Below are 26,103 nucleotides of genomic sequence, written 5' to 3' on the forward strand. Positions count from 1 at the left end.
CACAGGGCCTCCTCTCCTCCCCCCGCAGCGCCCCTTTCCAGCAGTGACGGTCTCAGTGTGTCACCTTGGCCTCTAAGATCTAGATGCAGAACCTCAGAAGCCCTAGAGCTTTGCAACCTAAAACCAAAGCCCTACGCAGCTCAGTGGGCAGACAGCCCAGCCTCCAAAGTCTGAAAGTTGGTTTTGGCCCCTGATGTCTGGGTTCTCGTTGCTTTGTGGGCCAGCAGCTATTCAGAGGGCCTCCTTCTGTCTCTCCAGAACTGCTTCTCCAGCCATCGTTCTTTGCTTTAGCACAGTAAATGCTGGCTCTTTTCTGGGTCAAAACCCTTTCCAGATGTGATGGAAGCTACAGGAGAATGTGGACGTGCACTGCACGCGCGCGCACTGTCTGATACATTTGGTTATAATGTAATTCTTTGTGTGGATTTGCGGTTTTGAAAACTTGGTTTAAGAGCGTTCAGTGATGGTCTCGAGGACAGAAGAAGGTGCCCACGAGAGACTCTTTCCGATCTCCTGTTCACCGCTCGCTGGCTTAACTAGCGTTGTCTCCTTTTTCTCTTTTTTAGAAATTCTGAAATACACACGTAACGTCCCATCTTAGCTCCTTCTACGTGTACAATTCAGCGGCGTCGGGTGTAGTCACGGTGTTGTGTGGCCATCGTCACCGCCCGTCTCCGGAACGTTCCATCGTCCCAAACTGAAACTCTGTCCGCATTACACACTAGCTTCCCCTTCCTTCCCCTCCGCGATCCCGGAGCCCCCGGCCCCCACCACCTACTTCCTGCCTCTGCACATCTGACCTCTCCAGGCACCTCACGTGAGTAGAGATCGTACAGCATTTGCCCTTTTGGGACGGGCTCATTTCACTTAGTATTACATCCTCAAGGTTCAGCCACATTGAATTTCCTGAATTTTTTCCTTCCTTGCAGAGTTTCCTTCCTTCTTAAGGCTGAATCATATTCTGGTGTATGTATGGACCACATTCTGCTCATACAGCAGTGGGTGTACACTTGGTTTGCTTCCAGTTTTTGGTTATTGTGAATAATGCTGCTGTGAACATGTATACATGTCTCGTGGAGACCTTGCTTTCAGTTCTTCGGGGTACACACCCAGTAGGATTGCTTTTTTAAAAATTTGAGGAGCTACCAGAATGTTTTCCACCATGGCTGTACCGCTTTATGTTTCTGCCGACGGCACGTAAGGGTGCCAATTTCTCCACCCCCTCACCAGCACTTACGGCGATTTTTGTTGGTTTGTTTTTGGTTGGCGGCCATCCTGGTGGGTGTGAGGGGGCATCTCGTAGCTGTGCTTCGCCCTGGTGGTCGGTGATGCTGAGCATCTTTTCTTGTGCTTAGTGGCCATTCATACATCTTCTTTGGAGACATGTCTATTCAAGTCCTTTGCTTATTTTATTTACTTATTTTTTAACATCTTTATTGGAGTATGATTGTTTTACATTGTTGTGTTAGTTTCTGCTTTATAACAAAGTGAATCAGCTATATATATATACATATATCCCCATATCTCCTCCCTCTTGCGTCTCCCTCCCTCCCACCCTCCCTATCCCACCCCTCTAGGTGGTCACAAAGCACCGAGCTGATCTCCCTGTGCTATGAGGCTGATTCCCACTAGCTATCTACCTTACATTTGGTAGTGTATATATGTCCATGCCACTCTCTCAGTTCGTCCCAGCTTACCCTTCCCTCTCCCCATGTCCTCAAGTCCATTCCCTACCTCTGCATCTTTATTCCTGTCCCGCCCCTAGGTTCTTCAGATCCGTTTTGTTTTTTTTAGATTCCATATATATGTGTTAGCATACGGTATTTTTCTCTTTCTGACTTACTTCACTCTGTATGACAGACTCTGGGTCCCTCCATCTATCTCACTACAAATAACTCAGTTTCATTTCTTTTCATGGCTGAGTAATATTCCATTGTATATATGTGCCACATCTTCTTTATCCATTCCTCTGTCAGTGGACACTTAGGTCCTTTGCTCGTTTTAAAATCAGGTTGTCTTTTTGTTGAGTTGTAGTAGTTCCTTTTATATCCTGGATATCAGCCCTTATCAGGTACAGGCTTGCAGTATTTCCTCCATCCTATGGGTTGCCCTTTTACTCTCTTGTGCCTTTTGAAACACTAAGGTTTTAAGTTTTGACGTGGTCCAACTGGTCCGTTTTTGTTGTTGTTGTTGCTTGTGCTTTGTCACAGCAGTGGAGAAATAGATTGAAGAGTAACCAAGTGCCGTCTCCGAGGCATTTGTTATACTGAGTCACAGCACTAAAGCTATAAGAGGAAGAAGCTACAGAGACAGGCTGGGAGCATGAGGAAAAGCTTTACAGGCCTTAGTGAACAGGGAAGCTTGCCAGGTGGGAATGGGAGTTCCCTTGTACAAGCAGCAGCAAGGAAAACCGTGTGACCGCTGGGAATGAGGGGGTGCTGTAAAGATGCCACAGGAGATTAAGAAAGATACGAAACATCACAACCTGGGTCCTTCCCTCTTTCTAGCAGGCATGTGACGACCAGAATTCTATTTCAGATAAATTGCTCCTTCAAAAGTCTGGAGGACACTGGGAAATGGAAGAGACCGGAGGCCCAGAGGCAACTAGAAGCCTGTTCAGATTTCCGGGAGGGACAGGAATCCGCCGACGGTGACGGGGATGGAGCAGCGCGAACGTCCGTGCAGCCAAGTGAACGAAGCAGGTGAGGCACAGACAGGAGGTGTGGGGAGGGGACAGTTGAAGGTGACATGCTTGTGGCTGAGTGTGACTGGAACACGGCAGATGAGTGAGGAGTGGCAGGAGAGAGCAGGTCGCCGGGGACAGGCTGAGATCCGTGCGAGGTGTGCAGGAGACAGCGAGACTCCCCACAGACGTAGACCTTTGCTTGAGCGCTTTTTTTTTTTTCTAACATCTTTATTGGGGTATAATTGCTTTACAATGGTGTGTTAGTTTCTGCTTTATAACAAAGTGAATCAGTTATACATATGTTCCCATATCTCTTCCCTCTTGCGTCTCCCTCCCTCCCACCCTCCCGATCCCACCCCTCCAGGTGGTCACAAAGCACCCAGCTGATCTCCCTGTGCTATGCGGCTGCTTCCCACTAGCTATCTACCTTACATTTGGTAGTGTATATATGTCCATGCCTCTCTCTCGCTTTGTCACAGCTCACCTTCCCCCCTCTATATCCTCAAGTCTGTTCTCAAGTAGGTCTGTGTCTTTATTCCTGTCTTACCCCTAGGTTCTTCATGACATTTTTTTCCCTTAAATTCCATATATATGTGTTAGCATACGGTATTTGTCTTTCTCTTTCTGACTTATTTCACTCTGTATGACAGACTCTAGGTCTGTCCACCTCATTACAAATAGCTCAATTTCGTTTCTTTTTATGGCTGAGTAATATTCCATTGTATATATGTGCCACATCTTCTTTATCCATTCATCCGATGATGGGCACTTAGGTTGTTTCCATCTCCGGGCTATTGTAAATAGAGCTGCAATGAACGTTTTGGTACATGACTCTTTTTGCATTATGGTTTTCTCAGGGTATATGCCCAGTAGTGGGATTGCTGGGTCCTATGGTAGTTCTATTTGTGTTTTTTTAAGGAACCTCCATACTGTTCTCCATAGTGGCTGAACCAATTCACATTCCCACCAGCAGTGCAAGAGTGTTCCCTTTTCTCCACACCCTCTCCAGCATTTATTGTTTCTAGATTTTTTGATGATGGCCATTCTGACTGGTGTGAGATGATATCTCATTGTAGTTTTGATTTGCATTTCTCTAATGATTAATGATGTTGAGCATTCTTTCATGTGTTTGTTGGCAGTCTGTATATCTTCTTTGGAGAAATGTCTATTTCTCCATTTTTGGATTGGGTTGTTTGCTTTTTTGTTCTTGAGCTGCATGAGCTGCTTGTAAATTTTGGAAATTAATCCTGTGACAGTTGCTTCATTTGCAAATATCTTCTCCCATTCTGAGGGTTGTCTTTTGGTCTTGTTTATGGTTTCCTTTGCTGTGCAAAAGCTTTTAAGTTTCATTAGGTCCCATTTGTTTATTATTTTTTTTATTTCCATTTCTCTAGGAGGTGGGTCAAAAAGGATCTTGTTGTGATTTATGTCGTAGAGTGTTCTGCCTATGTTTTCCTCTAAGAGTTTGATAGTGTCTGGCCTTACATTTAGGTCTTTAATCCATTTTTTTAAATGGAAAACATTTATTTATAGAATAGTAATTTCTATCATTATGTTTCATGTCTGGAAAAGAGAAAAATTCTACAACATAAAATCTGTTTCTCATACTTTCATACAAAGGATATATTTCAGAAATTATAGAGTAATTGTCAATCAACAAAAATTTAGATATATATTATTCACTGTGGGGGATATTTTCGTTAAGATGAAACTCAATTATTACTTCTAAATTCCAAGAACTCTTTTTTTCTTTTTTTTTTTTTGGTTTGTTTGGTTTTTTTTTTTTTTAACATCTTTATTGGGGTATAATTGCTTTACAATGGTGTGTTAGTTTCTGCTTTATAACAAAGTGAATCAGTCATACATAAACATATGTTCCCATATGTCTTCCCTCTTGCGTCTCCCTCCCTCCCACCCCTCCAGGCTGTCACAAAGCACCGAGCCAATATCCCTGTGCCATGCGGCTGCTTCCCACTAGCTATCTACCTTACTACGTTTGTTAGTGTGTATATGTCCATGACTCTCTCTCGTCCTGTCACAGCTCACCCTTCCCCCTCCCCATAACCTCAAGTCCGTTCTCTACGAGGTCTGCGTCTTTATTCCTGCCTTACCCCTAGGTTTTTTCGTGACATTTTTTTTCTTAAATTCCTTATATATGTGTTAGCATATGGTATTTGTTTTTTTCTTTCTGACTTACTTCACTCTGTATGACAGACTCTAGATCTATCCACCTCATTACAAATAGCTCAATTTCGTTTCTTTTTATGGCTGAGTAATATTCCGTTGTATATATGTGCCACATCTTCTTTATCCATTCATCCGATGATGGGCACTTAGGTTGTTTCCATCTCCTGGCTATTGTAAATAGAGCTGCAATGAACATTGTGGTACATGACTCTTTTTGAATTATGGTTTTCTCAGGGTATATGCCCAGTAGTGGGATTGCTGGGTCCTATGGTAGTTCTATTTGTAGTTTAAGGAACCTCCATACTGTTCTCCATAGTGGCTGAACCAATTCACATTCCCACCAGCAGTGCAAGAGTGTTCCCTTTTCTCCACACCCTCTCCAGCATTTATTGTTTCTAGATTTTTTATGATGGCCATTCTGACTGGTGTGAGATGATATCTCATTGTAGTTTTGATTTGCATTTCTCTAATGATTAATGATGTTGAGCATTCTTTCATGTGTTTGTTGGCAGTCTGTATATCTTCTTTGGAGAAATGTCTATTTAGGTCTTCTGCCCATTTTTGGATTGGGTTGTTTGTTTTTTTGTTACCGAGCTGCATGAGCTGCTTGTAAATTTTGGAAATTAATCCTATGACAGTTGCTTCATTTGCAAATACCTTCTCCCATTTTGAGGGTTGTCTTTTGGTCTTGTTTATGGTTTCCTTTGCTGTGCAAATGCTTTTAAGTTTCATTAGGTCCCATTTGTTTATTTTTGTGTTTATTTCCATTTCTCTAGGAGGTGGGTCAAAAAGGATCTTGCTGTGATTTATGTCATAGAGTGTTCTGCCTATGTTTTCCTCTAAGAGTTTGATAGTGTCTGGCCTTACATTTAGGTCTTTAATCCATTTTGAGTTTATTTTTGTGTATGGTGTTAGGGAGTGATCTAATCTCATACTTTTACATGTACCTGTCCAGTTTTCCCAGCACCACTTATTGAAGAGGCTGTCCTTTCTCCACTGTACATTCCTGCCTCCTTTATCAAAGATAAGGTGACCATATGTGCGTGGGTTTATCTCTGGGCTTTCTATCCTGTTCCATTGATCTGTCTTTCTGTTTTTGTGCCAGTACCATACTGTCTTGATTACTGTAGCTTTGTGGTATAGTCTGAAGTCAGGGAGCCTGATTACTCCAGCTCCGTTTTTCGTTCTCAAGATTGCTTTGGCTATTCGGGGTCTTTTGTGTTTCCATACAAATTGTGAAATTTTTTGTTCTAGTTCTGTGAAAAATGCCAGTGGTAGTTTGATAGGGATTGCATTGAATCTGTAGATTGCTTTGGGTAGTAGAGTCATTTTCACAATGTTGATTCTTCCAATCCAAGAACGTGGTATATCTCTCCATCTATTTGTATCATCTTTAATTTCTTTCATCAGTGTCTTATAATTTTCTGCATACAGGTCTTTTGTCTCCTTAGGTAGGCTTATTCTTAGATATTTTATTCTTTTTGTTGCAATGGCAAATGAGAGTGTTTTCTTGATTTCACTTTCAGATTTTTCATCATTAGTGTATAGGAATGCCAGAGATTTCTGTGCATTGTTTCCTGCTACTTTACCAAATTCATTGATTAGCTCTAGTAGTTTTCTGGTAGCATCTTTAGGATTCTCTATGTGTAGTATCATGTCATCTGCAAACAGTGACAGCTTTACTTCTTCTTTTCCGCTTTGGATTCCTTTTATTGCTGTAGCTAAAACTTCCAAAACTATATTGAATAAGAGTGGTGAGAGTGGGCAACCTTGTCTTGTTCCTGATCTTAGTGGAAATGCTTTCAGTTTTTCACCGTTGAGGATGATGTTGGCTGTGGGTTTGTCATATATGGCCTTTATTCTGTTGAGGAAAGTTCCCTCTATGCCTACTTTCTGCAGGGTTTTTATCATAAATGGGTGTTGCATTTTGTCAAAAGCTTTCTCTGCATCTATTGAGATGATCATATGGTTTTTCTCCTTCAATTTGTTAATAAGGTTTATCACCTTGATTGATTTGCATATATTGAAGAATCCTTGCATTCCTGGAATAAACCCCACTTGACCATGGTGTATGATCCTTTTAATGTGCTGTTGGATTCTGTTTCTAGTATTTTGTTGAGGATTTTTGCATCTATGTTCATCAGTGATTTTGGCCTGTAGTTTTCTTTCTTTGTGAAATCCTTGTCTGGTTTTGGTATCAAGGTGATGGTGGCCTTGTAGAATGAATTTGGGAGTGTTCCTCTCACTGCTATATTTTGGAAGAGTTTGAGAAGGATAGGTGTTAGCTCTTCTCTAAATGTTTGATAGAATTCGCCTGTGAAGCCATCTGGTCCTGGGCTTTTGTTTGTGGGAAGATTTTTAATCACAGTTTCAATTTCAGTGCTTGTGATTGGTCTGTTCATATTCTCTATTTCTTCCTGATTCAGTCTTGGCAGGTTATGCATTTCTAAGAATTTGTCCATTTCTTCCACGTTGTCCATTTTATTGGCATAGAGTTGCTTGTAGTAATCTCTCATGATCTTTTGTATTTCTGCAGTGTCAGTTGTTACTTCTCCTTTTTCATTTCTAATTCTATTGATTTGAGTCTTGTCCCTTTTTTTCTTGATGAGTCTGGCTAATGGTTTATCTATTTTGTTTATCTTCTCAAAGAACCAGCTTTTAGTTTTATTGATCTTTGCTATTGTTTCCTTCATTTCTTTTTCATTTATTTCTGATCTGATTTTTATGATTTCTTTCCTTCTGCTAACTTTGGGGTTTTTTTGTTCTTCTTTCTCTAATTGCTTTAGGTGCAAGGTTAGGTTGTTTATTCGAGATGTTTTCTGTTTCTTAAGATGGGCTTGTATTGATATAAAGTTCCCTCTTACAGCTGCTTTTGCTGCATCCCATAGGTTTTGGGTCGTCGTGTCTCTATTGTCATTTGTTTCTAGGTATTTTTTAATTTCCTCTTTGATTTCTTCAGTGATCACCTCGTTATTAAGTAGTGTATTGTTTAGCCTCCATGTGTTTGTATTTTTTACAGATCTTTTCCTGTAATTGATATCTAGTCTCATGGCTTTGTGGTCAGAAAAGATACTTGATACAATTTCAATTTTGTTAAATTTACCAAGGCTTGATTTGTGACCCAAGATATGATCTATCCTGGAGAATGTTCCATGAGCACTTGAGAAAAATGTGTATTCTGTTGATTTTGGATGGAGTGTCCTATAAATACCAATTAAGTCCATCTTGTTTAGTGTCTCATTTAGAGCTTGTGTTTCCTTATTTATTTTCATTTTGGATGATCTGTCCATGGGTGAAAGTTGGGTGTTAAAGTACCCTACTATGAATGTGTTACTGTCGATTTCCCCTTTTATAGCTGTTAGTATTTGCCTTATGTATTGAGGTGCTCCTATGTTGGGTGCATAAATATTTACAATTGTTATATCTTCTTCTTGGATCAATCCCTTGATCATTATGTAGTGTCCTCCTTTATCTCTTCTAATAGTCTTTATTTTAAAGTCTATTTTGTCTGATATGAGAATTGCTACTCCAGCTTTCTTTTGGTTTCCATTAGCATGGAATATCTTTTTCCATCCCCTTACTTTCAGTCTCTATGTGTCTCTAGGTCTGAAGTGGGTCTCTTGTAGACAGCATATATATGGGTCTTGTTTTTGTATCCATTCAGCCAATCTGTGTCTTTTGGTGGGAGCATTTAGTCCATTTACATTTAAGGTAATTATCGATATGTATGTTCCTATTCCCATTTTCTAAATTGCTTTGGGTTTGTTCTTGTAGGTCTTTTCCTTCTCTTGTGTTTCTTGCCTAGAGAAGTTCCTTTAGCATTTGTTGTAAAGTTGGTTTGGTGGTGCTGAACTCTCTCAACTTTGCTTGTCTGTAAAGGTTTTAATTTCTCCATCAAATCTGAATGAGATCCTTGCTGGGTAGAGTAATCTTGGCTGCAGGTTTTTCTCCTTCATCACTTTCAGTATGTCCTGCCACTCCCTTCTGGTTTGCAGGGTTTCTGCTGAGAGATCAGCTGTTAACCTTATGGGGATTCCCTTGTGTGTTATTTGTTGTTTTTCCCTTGCTGCTTTTAATATGCTTTCTTTGTATTTAATTTTTGACAGTTTGATTAATATGTGTCCTGGCGTGTTTCTCCTTGGATTTGTCCTGTATGGGACTCTCTGTGCTTCCTGGACTTGATTCACGATTTCCTTTCCCATATTAGGAAAGTTTTCAACTATAATGTCTTCAAATATTTTCTCAGTCCCTTTCTTTTTCTCTTCTTCTTCTGGAACCCCTATAATTCGAATGTTGGTGCGTTTAATGTTGTCCCAGAGGTCTCTGAGACTGTCCTCAATTCTTTTCCTTCTTTTTTCTTTATTCTGCTCTGCAGTAGTTATTTCCACTCTTTTACCTTCAGGTCACTTATCCGTTCTTCTGCCTCAGTTATTCTGCTATTGATCCCACCTAGAGTATTTTTAATTTCATTTATTGTGGTGTTCATCATTGTTTGTTTGCTCTTTAGTTCTTCTAGGTCCTTGTTAACTGATCCTTGCATTTTGTCTAGTCTATTTCCAAGATTTTGGATCATCTTATTATCATTATTCTGAATTCTTTTTCAGGTAAACTGCCTATTTCCTCTTCATTTGTTAGGTCTGGTGGGTTTTTATCTTGCTCCTTCATCTGCTGTGTGTTTTTCTGTCTTCCCATTTTGCTTATCTTACTGTGTTTGCGGTCTCCTTTTCACAGGCTGCAGGTTCGTAGTTCCCGTTTGTTTTGGTGTCTGTCCCCAGTGGCTAAGGTTGGCTCAGTGGGTTGTGTAGGCTTCCTGGTGGAGGGGACTAGTGGCTGTGTTCTGGTGGATGAGGCTGGATCTTGTCTTTCTGGTGGGCAGGTCCATGTCTGGTGGTGTGTTTTGGGGTGTCTGTGGACTTATTATGATTTTAGGCAGCCTCTCTGCTAATGGGTGGGGTTGTGTTCCTGTCTTGCTAGTTGTTTGGCATAGGGTGTCCAGCACTGTAGCTTGCTGGTCGTTGAGTGAAGCTGGGTGCTGGTGTTGAGATGGAGATCTCTGGGAGATTTTTGCTATTTGATATTATGTGGAGCTGGGAGGTCTCTTGTGGACCAGTGTCCTGAAGTTGGCTCTCCCACCTTAGAGGCACAGGACTGACTCCTGTCTGCAGCACCAAGAGCCTTTCATCTACATGGCTCAGAATAAAAGGGAGAAAACGTAGAGAGAAAGAATTAGTAGAAATAGGAAGAAGGAAAGAAAGAAAGAAAGGAGGGAAGGAAGGAAGAAAGAAAGAAGAAAAGGAAAGAAAGAAAGGAGGGAGGGAGGGAGGGATGGACGGTGGGAGGAAGGAAGGAAGGAGGGAAGGAAGAAAAACAGAAAGAAGATAAAGGAAAATAAAGTAAAATATAATAAAGCTATTAAATTAAAAAATAATTATTAAGAAAAAAGTTTTTTTTAAAAAAACGGACGGATAGAACCTTAGGACAAATGGTGGAAGCAAAGGTATACAGACAAAATCTCACACAGAAGCATACACATACACACTCACAAAAAGAGGAAAAGTGGAAAAATCATAAATCTTGCTCTCAAAGTCCACCTCCTCGATTTGGGATGACTCGTTGTCTATTCAGGTATTCCACAGATGCAGGTACATCAAGTTGATTGTGGAGCTTTAATCCGCTGCCCCTGAGGCTGCTGGGAGAGAATCCCTTTCTCTTCTTTGTTCTCACAGCTCCCGGGGCTCAGCTTTGGATGAGGCCCCGCCTCTGCGTGTAGGTCACCGGAGGGCGTCTGTTCTTCGCTCAGACAGGACGGGGTTAAAGGAGCCGCTGATTAGGGGGCTCTGGCTCACTCAGGCCGGGGGGAGGGAGGGGCGCGGATGCGGGGCGGGCCTGCGGCGGCAGAGGCCAGCGTGACGTTGCACCAGCCTGAGACGCGCCGTGCGTTCTCCCGGGTGAGTTGTCCCTGGATCCCGGGACCCTGGCGGTGGCGGGCTGCACAGGCTCCGGAAGGGGGGTGTGGAGAGTGACCTGTGCTCGCACACAGGCTTCTTGGTGGCGGCAGCAGCAGCCTTAGCGTCTCATGCCCGTCTCTGGGGTCCGCGCTGTTAGCCGCGGCTCGCGCCCGTCTCTGGAGCTCCTTTAAGCAGCGCTCTTAATCCCCTCTCCTCGCGCATCAGGAAACAAAGAGGGAAGAAAAAGTCTCTTGCCTTGTCGGCAGCTCCAGACGTTTTCCCGGACTCCCTCCCGGCTAGCCGTGGTGCACCAACCCGTTGCAGGCTGTGTTCACGCCGCCAACCCCAGTCTTCTCCCTGAACTCCGACCGAAGCCCCAGCCTCAGCTCCCAGCCCCGCCCGCCCCGGCGGGTGAGCAGACGAGCCTCTCGGGCTGGTGAGCGGCACCGATCGTCTGTGCGGGAATCTCCCTGCTTTGCCCCCCGCACCCCTGTGGCTGCGCTCTCTTCTGCGGCCCCGAAGCTTCCCCCCTCCGCCACCCGTAGTCTCCATCCGCGAAGGGGCTCCTAGTGTGTGGACACCTTTCCTCCTTCACGGCTCCCTCCCACTGGTGCAGGTCCCGTCCCTATCCTTTTATCTCTGTTTATTCTTTTTTCTTTTGCCCTACCCAGGTACATGGGGAGTTTCTTGCCTTTTGGGAGGTCTGAGGTCTTCTGCCAGCGTTCAGTAGGTGTTCTGTAGGTGTTCTGTAGGAGTTGTTCCACGTGTAGATGTATTTCTGGTGTATCTGTGGGGAGGAAGGTGATCTTCTCTTACTCTTCCGCCATCTTCCTAAGAATCCAAGTATTTTTCTTAATTACTAAATATTTTCAGGATTAAGACATGTTAACTTTTCCTGATGAGGCTGTAACACCCCTGGAGGGCGAGGATACTCGTTATTTCTTACATGTTTCTTCTCAGTGCCTAGTCCCGCCACAGATGATCTGTCACGTACGAGGGGAAACGTACTTTTAAAAAAAAAAAATTATTTTATGGAAAATAGTTGATTTACGATGTGTTAATTTTTGCTGTACAGCAGAGTGATTCAGTTATACACATAAATACATTCTTTTTCACATTCTTTTCCATCATGGTTTATCACAGGATATGGAATACAGTTCCCTGTGCTGTACAGTAGGACCTTGTTTATCCATTCTATATATAATAGCTTATATCTGCTAATCCCACCTCCCAGTGCATCCCTCCCCACCTCCCTGACCCTTGGCAACCACGAGTCTGTTCCCTATGTCTGTGAGTCTGTTTCTGTTTCACAGATAAGCTCATTTGTGCTGTATTTTAGATTCCACGTATAAGGGATATCATGTGGTATTTGTACTTCCTCTGCCTGACTGACTTCACTTAGTATGATAATCTCAAGGTCCATCTGTGTTGCTGCAAATGGCATTATTTCCTTCGTTTTTATTGCTGCGTAGTATTCCACTGTGTATATATGGCACATCTTCTCTATCCGTTCATCTGTCGATGGACATCTAGGTTCCTTCCATGCCCTGGCTATTGCAAATAGTGCTGCTATGAACACTGGGGAGCATGTATCTTCTCGAATTAGAGTTGTCTCTGTATATATGCCCAGGAATGGGATTGCTGCATCCTATGGTGGCTCTATTTTCAGTTTTTTGAGGCACCTCCATACTGTTCTCCATAGTGGCTGCACCAATTTACATTCCCACCGACAGTGTAGGAGGGCTCCCGTTACTCCACACCCTCTGCAGCATTTGTTATTTATACACTTTTTCATGATGGCCATTCTGATCTGTGTGAGGTGGTACCTCGTAGTTTTGATTTGCATTTTTCTGATAACTAGCGATGCTGAGCATCTTTTCATGTGCCTGTTGGCCGTTTGTGTGTCTACTTTAGAGAAATGTCTATTTAGATCTTCCCTTTTCTTTTTTTAACATCTTTATTGGGGTAAAATTGCTTTACAATGGTGTGTTAGTTTCTGCTTTATAACAAAGTGAATCAGTCATACATAAACATATGTTCCCATATGTCTTCCCTCTTGCGTCTCCCTCCCTCCCACCCTCCCTATCCCACCCCTCCAGGCTGTCACAAAGCACCGAGCCAATATCCCTGTGCCATGTGGCTGCTTCCCACTAGCTATCTACCTTACTACGTTTGTTAGTGTGTATATGTCCATGACTCTCTCTCGTCCTGTCACAGCTCACCCTTCCCCCTCCCCATAACCTCAAGTCCATTCTCTAGTAGGTCTGCATCTTTATTCCTGCCTTACCCCTAGGTTCTTCATGACATTTTTTTTTTCTTAAATTCCATATATATGTGTTAGCATATGGTATTTGTCTTTTTCTTTCTGACTTACTTCACTCTGTATGACAGACTCTAGGTCCATCCACCTCATTACAAATAGCTCAATTTCGTTTCTTTTTATGGCTGAGTAATATTCCATTGTATATATGTGCCACATCTTCTTTATCCATTCATCCGACGATGGGCACTTAGGTTGTTTCCATCTCCGGGCTATTGTAAATAGAGCTGCAATGAACATTATGGTACATGACTCTTTTTGAATTTTGGTTTTCTCAGGGTATATGCCCAGTAGTGGGGTTGCTGGGTCATATGGTAGTTCTATTTGTAGTTTTTTAAGGAACCTCCATACTGTTCTCCATAGTGGCTGAACCAATTCACATTCCCACCAGCAGTGCAAGAGTGTTCCCTTTTCTCCACACCCTCTCCAGCATTTATTGTTTCTAGATTTTTTATGATGGCCATTCTGACTGGTGTGAGATGATATCTCATTGTAGTTTTGATTTGCATTTCTCTAATGATTAATGATGTTGAGCATTCTTTCATGTGTTTGTTGGCAGTCTGTATATCTTCTTTGGAGAAATGTCTATTTAGGTCTTCTGCCCATTTTTGGATTGGGTTGTTTGTTTTTTTGTTACCGAGCTGCATGAGCTGCTTGTAAATTTTGGAAATTAATCCTATGACAGTTGCTTCATTTGCAAATACCTTCTCCCATTTTGAGGGTTGTCTTTTGGTCTTGTTTATGGTTTCCTTTGCTGTGCAAATGCTTTTAAGTTTCATTAGGTCCCATTTGTTTATTTTTGTGTTTATTTCCATTTCTCTAGGAGGTGGGTCAAAAAGGATCTTGCTGTGATTTATGTCATAGAGTGTTCTGCCTATGTTTTCCTCTAAGAGTTTGATAGTGTCTGCCCTTACATTTAGGTCTTTAATCCATTTTGAGTTTATTTTTGTGTATGGTGTTAGGGAGTGATCTAATCTCATACTTTTAAAAGTACCTGTCCAGTTTTCCCAGCACCACTTATTGAAGAGGCTGTCCTTTCTCCACTGTACATTCCTGCCACCTTTATCAAAGATAAGGTATCCATATGTGCGTGGGTTTATCTCTGGGCTTTCTATCCTGTTCCATTGATCTATCTTTCTGTTTTTGTGCCAGTACCAGACTGTCTTGATAACTGTAGCTTTGTAGTATAGTCTGAAGTCAGGGAGCCTGATTCCTCCAGTTCCTTTTTTCGTTCTCAAGATTGCTTTGGCTATTCGGGGTCTTTTGTGTTTCCATACAAATTGTGAAATTTTTTGTTCTAGTTCTGTGAAAAATGCCAGTGGTAGTTTGATAGGGATTGCATTGAATCTATAGATTGCTTTGGGTAGTAGAGTCATTTTCACAATGTTGATTCTTCCAATCCAAGAACGTGGTATATCTCTCCATCTATTTGTATCATCTTTAATTTCTTTCATCAGTGTCTTATAATTTTCTGCATACAGGTCTTTTGTCTCCTTAGGTAGGTTTATTCCTAAATATTTTATTTTTTTTGTTGCAATGGTAAATGGGAGTGTTTTCTTGATTTTACTTTCAGATTTTTCATCATTAGTGTATAGGAATGCCAGAGATTTCTGTGCATTAATTTTGTATCCTGCCACTTTACCAAATTCATTGATTAGCTCTAGTAGTTTTCTGGTAGCATCTTTAGGATTCTCTATGTATAGGATCATGTCATATGCAAACAGTGACAGCTTTACTTCTTCTTTTCCGATTTGGATTCCTTTTATTTCTTTTTCTTCTCTGATTGCTGTGGCTAAAACTTCCAAAACTATGTTGAATAAGAGTGGTGAGAGTGGGCAACCTTGTCTTGTTCCTGATCTTAGTGGAAATGCTTTCAGTTTTTCACCATTGAGGATGATGTTTGCTGTGGGCTTGTCATATATGGCCTTTATTCTGTTGAGGAAAGTTCCCTCTATGCCTACTTTCTGCAGGGTTTTAATCATAAATGGGTGTTGAATTTTGTCAAAAGCTTTCTTTGCATCTATTGAGAAGATCATATGGTTTTTCTCCTTCAATGTTAATATGGTTTATCACATTGATAGATTTGCATATATTGAAGAATCCTTGCATTCCTGGAATAAACCCCACTTGATCATGGTGTATGATCCTTTTAATGTGCTGTTGGATTCTGTTTGCTAGTATTTTGTTGAGGATATTTGCATCTATGTTCCTCAGTGATATTGGCCTGTAGTTTTCCTTCTTTGTGACATCCTTGTCTGGTTTTGGTATCAAGGTGATGGTGGCCTCGTAGAAGGAGTTTGGGAGTGTTCCTCCCTCTGCTATATTTTTGAAGAGTTTGAGAAGGATAGGTGTTAGCTCTTCTCTAAATGTTTGATAGAATTCGCCTGTGAAGCCATCTGGTCCTGGGCTTTTGTTTGTGGGAAGATTTTTAATCACAGTTTCAATTTCAGTGCTTGTGATTGGTCTGTTCATAGTTTCTATTTCTTCCTGATTCAGTCTTGGCAGGTTGTGCATTTCTAAGAATTTGTCCATTTCTTCCACGTTGTCCATTTTATTGGCATAGAGTTGCTTGTAGTAATCTCTCATGATCTTTTGTATTTCTGCAGTGTCAGTTGTTACCTTTCCTTTTTCATTTCTAATTCTATTGATTTGAGTCTCCTCCCTTTTTTTCTTGATGAGTCTGGCTAGTGGTTTATCTATTTTGTTTATCTTCTCAAAGAACCAGCTTTTAGTTTTATTGATCTTTGCTATTGTTTCCTTCATTTCTTTTTCATTTATTTCTGATCTGATTTTTATGATTTCTTTCCTTCTGCTAGCTTTGGGGTTTTTTTGTTCTTCTTTCTCTAATTGCTTTAGGTGCAAGGTTAGGTTGTTTATTCGAGATGTTTCCTGTTTTTTAAGATGGGCTTGTATTGCTATAAACTTCCCCCTTAGAACTGCTTTTGCTGCATCCCATAGGTTTTGGGTCGTCGTGTCTCCATTGTCATTTGTTTCTAGGTATTTTTTGATTTCCTCTTTGATTTCTTCAGTGATCACTTCATTATTAAGTAGTGTATTGTTTAGCCTCCATGTGTTTGTATTTTTTACAGATCTTTTCCTGTAATTGATATCTAGTCTCATGGCGTTGTGGTCAGAAAAGATACTTGATACAATTTCAATTTTGTTAAATTTACCAAGGCTTGATTTGTGACCCAAGATATGATCTATCCTGGAGAATGTTCCATGAGCACTTGAGAAAAATGTGTATTCTGTTGTTTTTGGATGGAGTGTCCTATAAATACCAATTAAGTCCATCTTGTTTAGTGTCTCATTTAGAGCTTGTGTTTCCTTATTTATTTTCATTTTGGATGATCTGTCCATGGGTGAAAGTTGGGTGTTAAAGTCCCCTACTATGAATGTGTTACTGTCTATTTCCCCTTTTATGGCTGTTAGTATTTGCCTTATGTATTGAGGTGCTCCTATGTTGGGTGCATAAATATTTACAATTGTTATATCTTCTTCTTGGATCGATCCTTTGATCATTATGTAGTGTCCTTCTTTTTCTCTTTTAATAGTCCTTATTTTAAAGTCTATTTTGTCTGATATGAGAATTGCTACTGCAGCTTTCTTTTGGCTTCCATTTGCATGGAATATCTTTTTCCATCCCCTTACTTTCAGTCTGTATGTGTCTCTAGGTCTGAAGTGGGTCTCTTGTAGACAGCAAATATAAGGGTCTTGTTTTTGTATCCATTCAGCTAATCTGTGTCTTTTCGTGGGAGCATTTAGTCCATTTACATTTAAGGTAATTATCGATATGTATGTTCCTATTCCCATTTTCTAAATTGTTTTGGGTTTGTTCTTGTAGGTCTTTTCCTTCTCTTGTGTTTCTTGCCTAGAGAAAATCCTTTAGCATTTGTTGTAAAGCTGGTTTGGTGGTGCTGAACTCTCTCAGCTTTTGCTTGTCTGTAAAGGTTTTAATTTCTCCATCAAATCTGAATGAGATCCTTGCTGGGTAGAGTAGTCTTGGCTGCAGGTTTTTCTCCTTCATCACTTTCAGTATGTCCTGCCACTCCCTTCTGGCTTGCAGGGTTTCTGCTGAGAGATCAGCTGTTAACCTTATGGGGATTCCCTTGTGTGTTATTTGTTGTTTTTCCCTTGCTGCTTTTAATATGCTTTCTTTGTATTTAATTTTTGACAGTTTGATTAATATGTGTCTTGGCGTATTTCTCCTTGTATTTATCCTGTATGGGACTCTCTGTGCTTCCTGGACTTGATTAAGTATTTCCTTTCCCATATTAGGGAAGTTTTCAGCTATAATGTCTTCAAATATTTTCTCAGTCCCTTTCTTTTTCTCTTCTTCTTCTGGAACCCCTATAATTCGAATGTTGTTGCGTTTAATGTTGTCCCAGAGGTCTCTGAGACTGTCCTCAGTTCTTTTCCTTCTTTTTTCTTTATTCTGCTCTGCAGTAGTTATTTCCACTCTTTTATCTTCCAGGTCACTTATCCGTTCTTCTGCCTCAGTTATTCTGCTATTGATCCCATCTAGAGTACGTTTAATTTTATTTATTTTGTTGTTCATCGTTGCTTGTTTCATCTTTATTTCTTCTAGGTCCTTGTTAACTGTTTCTTGCATTTTGTCCATTCTATTTCCAAGATTTCGGATCATCTTTACTATCATTATTCTGAATTCTTTTTCAGGTAGACTGGCTATTTCCTCTTCATTTGTTAGGTCTGGTGCATTTTTATCTTGCTCCTTCATCTGCTGTGTGTTTTTCTGTCTTCTCATTTTGCTTATCTTACTGTGTTTGGGGTCTCCTTTTTGCAGGCTGCAGGTTCATAGTTCCCGTTTGTTTTGGCATCTGTCCCCAGTGGCTAAGGTTGGTTCAGTGGGTTTTGTAGGCTTCCTGGTGGAGGGGACTAGTGCCTGTGTTCTGGTGGATGAGACTGGATCTTGTCTCTCTAGTGGGCAGGTTCACGTCTGGTGTTGTGTTTTGGGGTGTCTGTGGCCTTATGATTTTAGGCAGCCTGTCTGCTAATGGGTGGGCTTGTGTTCCTGTTTTGCTAGTTGTTTGGCATAGGTTGTCCAGCACTGTGGCTTGCTGGTCGTTGAGTGAAGCTGGGTGCTGGTGTTAAGATGGAGGTCTCTGGGAGATTTTCGCCGTTTGATATTATGTGGAGCTGGAAGGTCTCTTGTTGACCAGTGTCCTGAAGTTGGCTCTCCTACCTCAGAGGCAGAGCCCTGACTCCTGGCTGGAGCACCAAGAGCCTTTCATCCACATGGCTCAGAATAAAAGGGAGAAAAAGTAGAGGGAATTAGTAGAAGTATGAGGAAAGAAAGAAGGAAAGGAGGGAAGGAAGGAAGGAAGGAAGGAAGAAAGAAAGAAAGAAAGAAGGAAAGAAGGCAAGAAGGAAAGAAAGGAGGGAGGGAGGGAGGGAGGAAGGAAGGAGGGAAAGAAGGAAAAAAGACAGAAAGAAAGAAGATACAGTAAAAATAAAATAAAGTATAATAAAGTTACTGAATTAAAAAATTCTTATTTAGAAAAAAAAAAGGGACGGATAGAACCTTAGGACAAATGTTGGAAGCAAAGCTATACAGACAAAATCTTACACAGAAGCATACACATACACCCTCACTAAAAGAGGTAAAGGGGGAAAAATCATAAATCTTGCTGTCGGAGACCACCTCCTCAATTTCGGATGATTCGTTGTCTAAAGGAGGGAAGGAAGGAAGGAAAGAAAGAAAGAACGAAGGTAAAGTATAATAACGTTATTAAAATTAAAATTGATTATTAAGAAAAAAATTTAAAAAAAAATCATGGACGGATAGAACCCTAGGACAAATGGTGGAAGCAAGACTATACAGACAAGATCTCACACAGAAGCATACACATACACATTCACAAAAAGAGGAATAGGGAAAAAAATCATAGATCTTGCTCCTAAAGTCCACTTCCTTAATTTGGGATGACTCGTTGTCTATTCAGGTATCCCACAGATGCAGGCACATCAAGTTGATTGTGGAGCTTTAATCCGCTGCCCCTGAGGCTGCTGGGAGAGAATCCCTTTCTCTTCTTTGTTCTCACAGCTCCCGGGGGCTCAGCTTTGGATGTGGCCCCGCCTATGCGTGTAGGTCGCCTGAGGGCGTCTGTTCTTCGCTGAGACAGGATGGGGTTAAGGGAGCCGCTGATTCGGGGGCTCTGGCGCACTCAGGCGGGGCGGGGGGGGGGGGGGGGGGGGAGGGGCACGGCGTGCGGGGCGGGCCTGCGGCGGCAGAGGCCGGCGTGACGTTGCAGCAGCCTGTGGCCCGCCGTGCGTTCTCCCGGGGAAGTTGTCCCTGGATCCCGGGACCCTGGCAGTGGCGGGCTGCACAGGCTCCCGGGAGGGGGGTGTGGAGAGTGACCTGTGCTCGCACACAGGCCCCTTGGTGGCGGCAGCAGCAGCCTTAGCGTCTTATGCCCGTCTCTGGGGTCCGCGCTGTTGGCCGCGGCTCGCGCCCGTCTCTGGAGCTCCTTTAAGCAGCGCTCTTAATCCCCTCTCCTCACGCACCAGGAAACAAAGAGGGAAGAAAAAGTCTCCTGCCTCTTCGGCAGGTGCAGACTTTTCTCCGGACTCCCTCCCGGCCAGCCGTGGCGCACTAACGCCCTGCAGGCTGTGTTCACGCCGCCAACCCCAGTCCTCTCCCTGCGCTCGGTCCGAAACCGAAACCCGAGCCTCTGAGCCTCAGCTCGCAGCCCCGCCCGCCCTGGCGGGGGAGCAGACAAGCCTCTCGGGCTGGTGAGTGCCGGTCGGCACCGATCCTCTGTGCGGGAATCTCCCCGCTTTGCCCTCCGCACCCGTTGCTGTGCACTCCTCCGCGGCTTCGAAGCTCCCCCCTCCGCCTCCCGCAGTCTCCGCCCGCGAAGGGGCTTCCTAGTGTGTGGAAACTTTTCCTCCTTCACAGCTCCCTCCCACTGGTGCAGGTGCCGTCCCTATTCTTTTGTCTCTGTTTTTTTTTTTTTTTTTCTTTTGCCCTACCCGGTACGTGGGGAGTTTCTTGCCTTTTGGGAGGTCTGATGTCTTCTGCCAGCGTTCAGTAGGTGTTCTGTAGGAGTTGTTCCACGTGTAGGTGTATTTCTGGTGTATCTGTGGGGAGGAAGGTGATCTCCGCGTCTTACTCTTCCGCCATCTTCCCCCATTTTTTTTTTTTTTGATATCGAGTTGTATGAGCTGTTTCTGTATTTTGGACATTAATCCCTTGTCAGTTGTATCGTTTGCAAATATTTTCTCCCAGTCAGTAGGTTGTCTTTTTGTTTACAGTTTCCTTTGCTGTGCAAAAGCTTATGTTTGATTAGGTCCCATTTGTTTGTTTTTGCTTTTATTTCTGCTGCCTTGGGAGGCTGACCTAAGAAAACATTGGTACCTTTTATGTCAGAGAATGTTTTCCCTGTGTTCTCTTCTAGGAGTTTTATGGTGTCATGTCTTACGTTTAAGTCTTTAAGCCATTTTGAGTTTATTTTTGTGTATGGTGTGAGGGTGTGTTCTAACTTCATTGATTTACATGCGGCTGTCCAACGTTCCCAACTCTCTTTTTCTCATTGTAAATTCTTGCCTCCTTGTCGAAGATTAATTGACTAGGTGTGTGGGTTTATTTCTGGGATCTCTGTTGTGTTCCATTGGTCCATATATCTGTTTTTGTGCCAAGTACCATGCGCTGTTTTGATTACTGTAGCTTTGTAGTGTTGTCTGAAGTCTGGGAGGGTTACATCTCCTGGTTTGTTCTTTTTCCTCAGGATTGCTTTGGTAATATTTTGGGTCTTTTATGGTTCCATGTAAATTTTAGGATTATTCTAGTTCTGTGAAAAATGTCATGGGTAATTTGATAGGGATTGCATGGAATCTATAGATTGGGTAGTGCAGCCATTTTGACAATGTTAATTCTTCCAGTGCAAGAACATGGAATATCCTTCCATTTCTTTGAATCCTCTTCAGTTTCCTTCATTAATGTTTTATAGTTCTCAGCCCATAAGTCTTTCACCTCATTGGTCAGATTTATTCCTAAGTATTTTTTGATGTGATTTTAAACAGGATCGTTTTTTACATTCCCTTTCTGATATTTCACTGTTAATGTAAAAAAAATGCAGCCCACTTCTGTATGTTAATCTTGTATCCTGCTACCTTGCTGAACTCATTTATCAGTTCCAGTAGTTTCTGCATGGAGTCTTTAGGGTTTTCTATATGTATCATGTTATATGAATATAATGACAGTTTTACCTCTTACCTACCAATTGGATACCTTTTTATTTGTTGTCTGATTGCTGTGGTTAGGACTTCCAATACTCTTTTGAATAGCAGTGGTGAGAGCGGCCATCCTTGTCTTGTTCCAGATCTTAGCAAGAATGCTTTTAGGTTTTCACCGTTGAGTATTATGTTGGCTGTTGGTTTGTCATAAATAGCTTTTGTTATGTTGAAATGTTCCCTCTATACCCACTTTTGTAAGCATTTTTTTATCATGAATGGATGTTGAATTTTATCAAATGCTTTTTCTGCATCTATTGAGATGATCACGTGGTTTTTGTGTTTTGGTGATGTGGTGTATTACATTGATTTTTGCATATGTTGAACCATCCTTGTGACCCTGGGATGGATCCAGCTTGGTCATGGGTATGATCTTCTTTTATATGTTGTTGGATTCGGTTTGCTAATGTTTTGTTGAGAATTTTTGCATCTATATGCAAACATATTGGCCTGTAATTTTCTTTTTTGGTAGTGTCCTTGTCTGGTTTTGGTATTGGGGTGATGGTGGCTTCATAGAATGTCTTTGGGAGTGTTCCCTCCTCTTCAGTCTTTTGGAAGAGTTTGAGAATGATTGGTTTAAGTTTTTCTTTGTGTGCTGGGTAGAATTTGCCTGTGAAGCCATCTGGTCTTGGACTTTTGTAGAGAGTTGTTGTTATTATTATTATTACAGATTCTATTTCACTTCCAGTGATAGGTCTGTTCAGATTATCTTCTTATCTGTTCAAATTATCTTCTTGATTCAGTTTTGGTGGGCTGTGTGTTTCTAGAAACTTGTCCATTTTTTCTAAGTTGTCTAGTTTGTTGGTATATAATTGTTCATAGTATTTTCTCATGGTTTCGTATGGTTTTCTGTGGTATCAGTTGTAATTTCTCCTCTTTTATTTATTGTATTTGGGTCCTCTCTCTTTTCTTGGTGAGCCTGGCCAGAGGTTTGTCAATTTTGTTTACCCTTTCAAAGAACCAGCTCTTGGTTTTATTGATTTTTTTTCTATTGCTTTTTAATCTCTACTTCCTCTCTGATCTCTATTGTTTCCTTCCTTCTGCTGACTTTAGGTTTTGTCTTTTCTTTTTCTAATTCTGCTAGGTGGTAGGTTAGGTTTTTTATTTGAGATTTTTCTTGTTTCTTTTAAAAAATTTTTTAATTTTTAAAATAAATTTGTTTAGTTGTTTTTGGCTGCATTGGCTCTTCATTGCTGCATGTGGGCTTTTCTCTCGTTGCGGTGAGCAGGGGGCTACCCTTCATTGCAGTGCGTGGGCTTCTCATTGCAGTGGCTTCTCTTGTTGTGGACCATGGGCTCTAGGCCCGTGGGCTTCAGTAGTTGTGGCTCGTGGGCTCTAGAACACAGGCTCAGTAGTTGTGGTGAGCTGTGGCTTAGTTGCTCCGTGGCATGTGGGATCTTCCTGGACCAGGGCTCGAACCTGTGTCCCCTGCATTGGCAGGCAGATTCTCAACCACTGTGCCACCAGGGAAGTCTAAGATTTTTGTTGTTTCTTGAAGAGAGTCTGTATTGCTATGAACTTCCAAAAACTGCTTTTGCTGCATCCCATAGATTTTGTATGGTTGTGTTTTCATTGTCATTTGTCTCAAGGTATTTATTTATTTACTTTTTTTTTAAAAAGGGCATATGCATTGTTTTTTGTTTGTTTGTTTTAAAGAAGATGTTGGGGGTAGGATTTTATTAATTTATTTATTTTTGCTGTGCTGCGTCTTCGTTTCTGTGCGAGGGCTTTATTTGTGGCAAGCAGGGGCCACTCTTCATCGTGGTGCATGGGCCTCTCACTATGGCGGCCTCTCTTGTTGCGGAGCACAGGCTCCAGACACGCAGGCTCAGTAGTTGTGGCTCATGGGCCTAGTTGCTCTGCACCATGTGGGATCCTCCCAGACCAGGGCTTGAACCCGTTTCCCCTGCATTAGCAGGCAGATTCTCAACCACTGTGCCACCAGGGAAGCCCTGATTTACTTCTTGATTTCATCATTGACCCATTGGTTTTTTAGTAACATATTACTTAGTCTCCATGTAATCGTTTTTTTTTTCTTGTTTTTCTGTGGTTGATTTCTAGTTTCATGCAACTGTGGTCAGAAAAGATGCTGAAATAATCTCTATACTCTTAATTTGTTGAGGCTTGTTTTGTGCCCTAGTATGTGGTCAGTCCTAGAGAATGTTCCACGTGCACTTGAAAAGAATGTGTATTCTGGGTTTTTTTGTTGTTGTTCTTTGTGTTTTTTTTAAATCTAATGTCCTGAAAATATCATTAGTCTAACTGTTCTATTGTATCATTTAGGATCTCTGTTGCCTTACTGATTTTCTGTCTAGAAGATCTGCCCATTGATGTGATGGGGTGTTAAATTCTCCTGCTATTATTGTATTCCTGTCAATTTCGCCCTTTGTTAGTATTTGTTTTATGTATTTGGGTGCTCCCGTATTAGGTGCATATATGTTGATGAGTGTAATATCCTCTTCTTGTATTGATCCTTTTTATCATTATATAGTGTCCTTCTTTATCTTTCTTTATTGCCTTTGTTTTAAAGTCTGTTTTGTCTGATGTGAGTACAGCTACCCTTGCTTTCTTGTCATTTCATGCCATGACAAGACATCTTTTTCCAGCCCCTTGCTTTCAATCTGTGTCCTTTGCCCTATAGTGGGTCTCTTGTAGGCAGCATATTGTAGGCTCATGGTTTTTTTTTTTTATCCAGTCTGCCACTGTGTCTTTTGATTGGAGCATTTAGTCCATTGACATTTAAGGTAATTATTGATATGTATTTATTGCCATTTTAAACCTTGTTTTCGAATTGATTTTGTATTTCTTCTTCTTTTCCTTTTGAGTTCGATCTTCTTTTATATTATGCTTGTGTTCTCTTTGGTTTTTGTGAATCTATTATATGTTTTTGATTTGTGGCTACCCTGTTTTTCAAGTATGTTAACCCCTTCCAATATCTATTTGCTTAGACTGGTAGTCATATAGGCTCAAACACATTCTGAAAAATATATATGTACATTTTCTTACTCTCCTTCCCCACATTTTATGATTTTGATGTCCTCTTCTACATCTGCATGCCTGTGCTTTTGCTGTTCATTGTGGTTGTCATTGCTTTCACAGAAATCGTATTTTTTAATTTTTTAAAAATCTGTGTACTGGCTTATTTAAGTGATTTACTTTCCAATTGTGATTTTGTCTTTCCTATAGATTCTTCTCTTCTATTTAGAGAAGACCTTTCAATATTTCCTTTAGGACAGGTTTAGTATTGCTGTGTTCTTTTAGTTTTTTTGCTTGTCTGAGAAATTCTTTCTCTCTCCTATTCTGAATGATGATCTTGCTGGGTAGAGTATCGTTAAGTTGCAGATTTTTCCCTTTCAGGACTTTGTATATATCTTCCTTCTCCCTTCTGGCCTGTAATGTTTCTGTAGAGAAATCAGCTGATAGCCTTATGGGGTTCCCTTGTCATTAACTCTTTGTTTTTCTCTTGCTGCCTTTAGAGACCTTTCTTTAACTTTTGCCATTTTAATTATGTCTTGGTGTAGGTCTGTTTGGGACACTCTGTGCTTCCTGTATGTGGATATCTGTTTCGTTCTTTAGGTTTGGGAAGTTTTCAGCCATAATTTCTTCAAATACATTTTCGGCCCCCTTTTCTCTTTCTTCTCCTTCTGGGATCCCTATTCTGTGTGGATTGGCACGCTTTATATTATCCCATAGGTCTCATTTTTTTTTTCGTTTGGCTTTCTGTCTGCTGTTCTGATGAGGTGATTTCCATTATTCTGTCTTCCAGATCACTTCTTCGTTATTCATTATTCAATCTGCCTTTTATTGCCTTAAGTTTAGCTTTCGTCTTGGCAAATGAGTTTTCTAATTTTGTTTTGGTTCCTCTTTATAGTTTCTCGTTCCTTGATAACAGTACTCTGCATCTCTGTCAACAGCCCTTCTTAATTCCTTCAGTATTTTCATTATCTCCTTTTTGAATTTGGTGTCTGTTAGACTGAAGAGGTCTGTTTCATTGTTCTTTCAGGGGAATTCTCTTGACCTTTTAACTGGGAGCGATTCCTCTGCTTCTTCATTTTATTTATGCTTCTCTATGAGTTTAGGAGAAACAATTATCTACTGTGGTCTTGGAGGGCTATCTTTATGCGGGAGTTTCCCTGTGTAGCTTGCATAGGTTTAATATTTTTGGTGCTAGGGCTGTTTTGAGTACGGATGCCTGCCGCCTCTTTCCTCAGTGTGTCCTGGCCGTCATCCCCCTGAAAGGGGGTGTAACTGGTGTTGTGGGGACCAGAGCCTGCCCAGTTGTTGAGCGGGGCCTCCTCTTTGCTCTGTGGTTGTCACTGCCCTGTTGGGGGCAGGGTCTGCTCCGCAGCTGTTGGAGCAGAAGCCCCTGGATCCGTCTTCAAGCTGCAGTGTGGGGTAGGCAGGATTGGAGTGGTCCCACTGGGAGAGGAGCCACTGAATATTGCCCCGCTGGAGCAGTCCCCACGTGCAGAGCACACTGCCTGGTGTCACCTGTCACCCATTGCGTGGGCTCCCAGAATGCACTGTTGTTGGCACTCCTCTCGGCCTCACCTCCATGGTGGGGATGCAGGCAGTTGGCCTTGGTGTCCCTCAGGTACTGTGTTCACAAAACCACCAGTGCAGGTCCACTGAAGTCGGGTACCAGGACTGCAGTAGTTACACACCTAGACCTGCTGTGGGAGCTACGGAAGCAGCCCAGACCCCGGCCC

The 26,103-nt window shown here is 41.7% G+C and overlaps 1 long non-coding RNA gene across 5 annotated transcripts in view; it reads left to right on the forward strand.

The window, feature by feature from the left end:
* Nucleotides 1–26,103, forward strand: part of LOC109549164 (uncharacterized) — a 43,838-nt gene that overhangs the window by 3,969 nt on the left and 13,766 nt on the right. For 4 of the 5 annotated variants that reach the window (XR_012334158.1, XR_012334160.1, XR_012334157.1 and 1 more), the window contains 2 exons: nt 567–817; nt 2,539–2,702. This is a non-coding gene — a long non-coding RNA (uncharacterized lncRNA). The remainder of the gene's footprint in view (nt 1–566; nt 818–2,538; nt 2,703–26,103) is intronic. The other variant, XR_012334159.1, reaches the window with a different exon arrangement.

Source organism: Tursiops truncatus, chromosome 9 (assembly GCF_011762595.2).
Source record: "Tursiops truncatus isolate mTurTru1 chromosome 9, mTurTru1.mat.Y, whole genome shotgun sequence".
In the NCBI taxonomy this organism is placed as follows: domain Eukaryota; kingdom Metazoa; phylum Chordata; class Mammalia; order Artiodactyla; family Delphinidae; genus Tursiops; species Tursiops truncatus.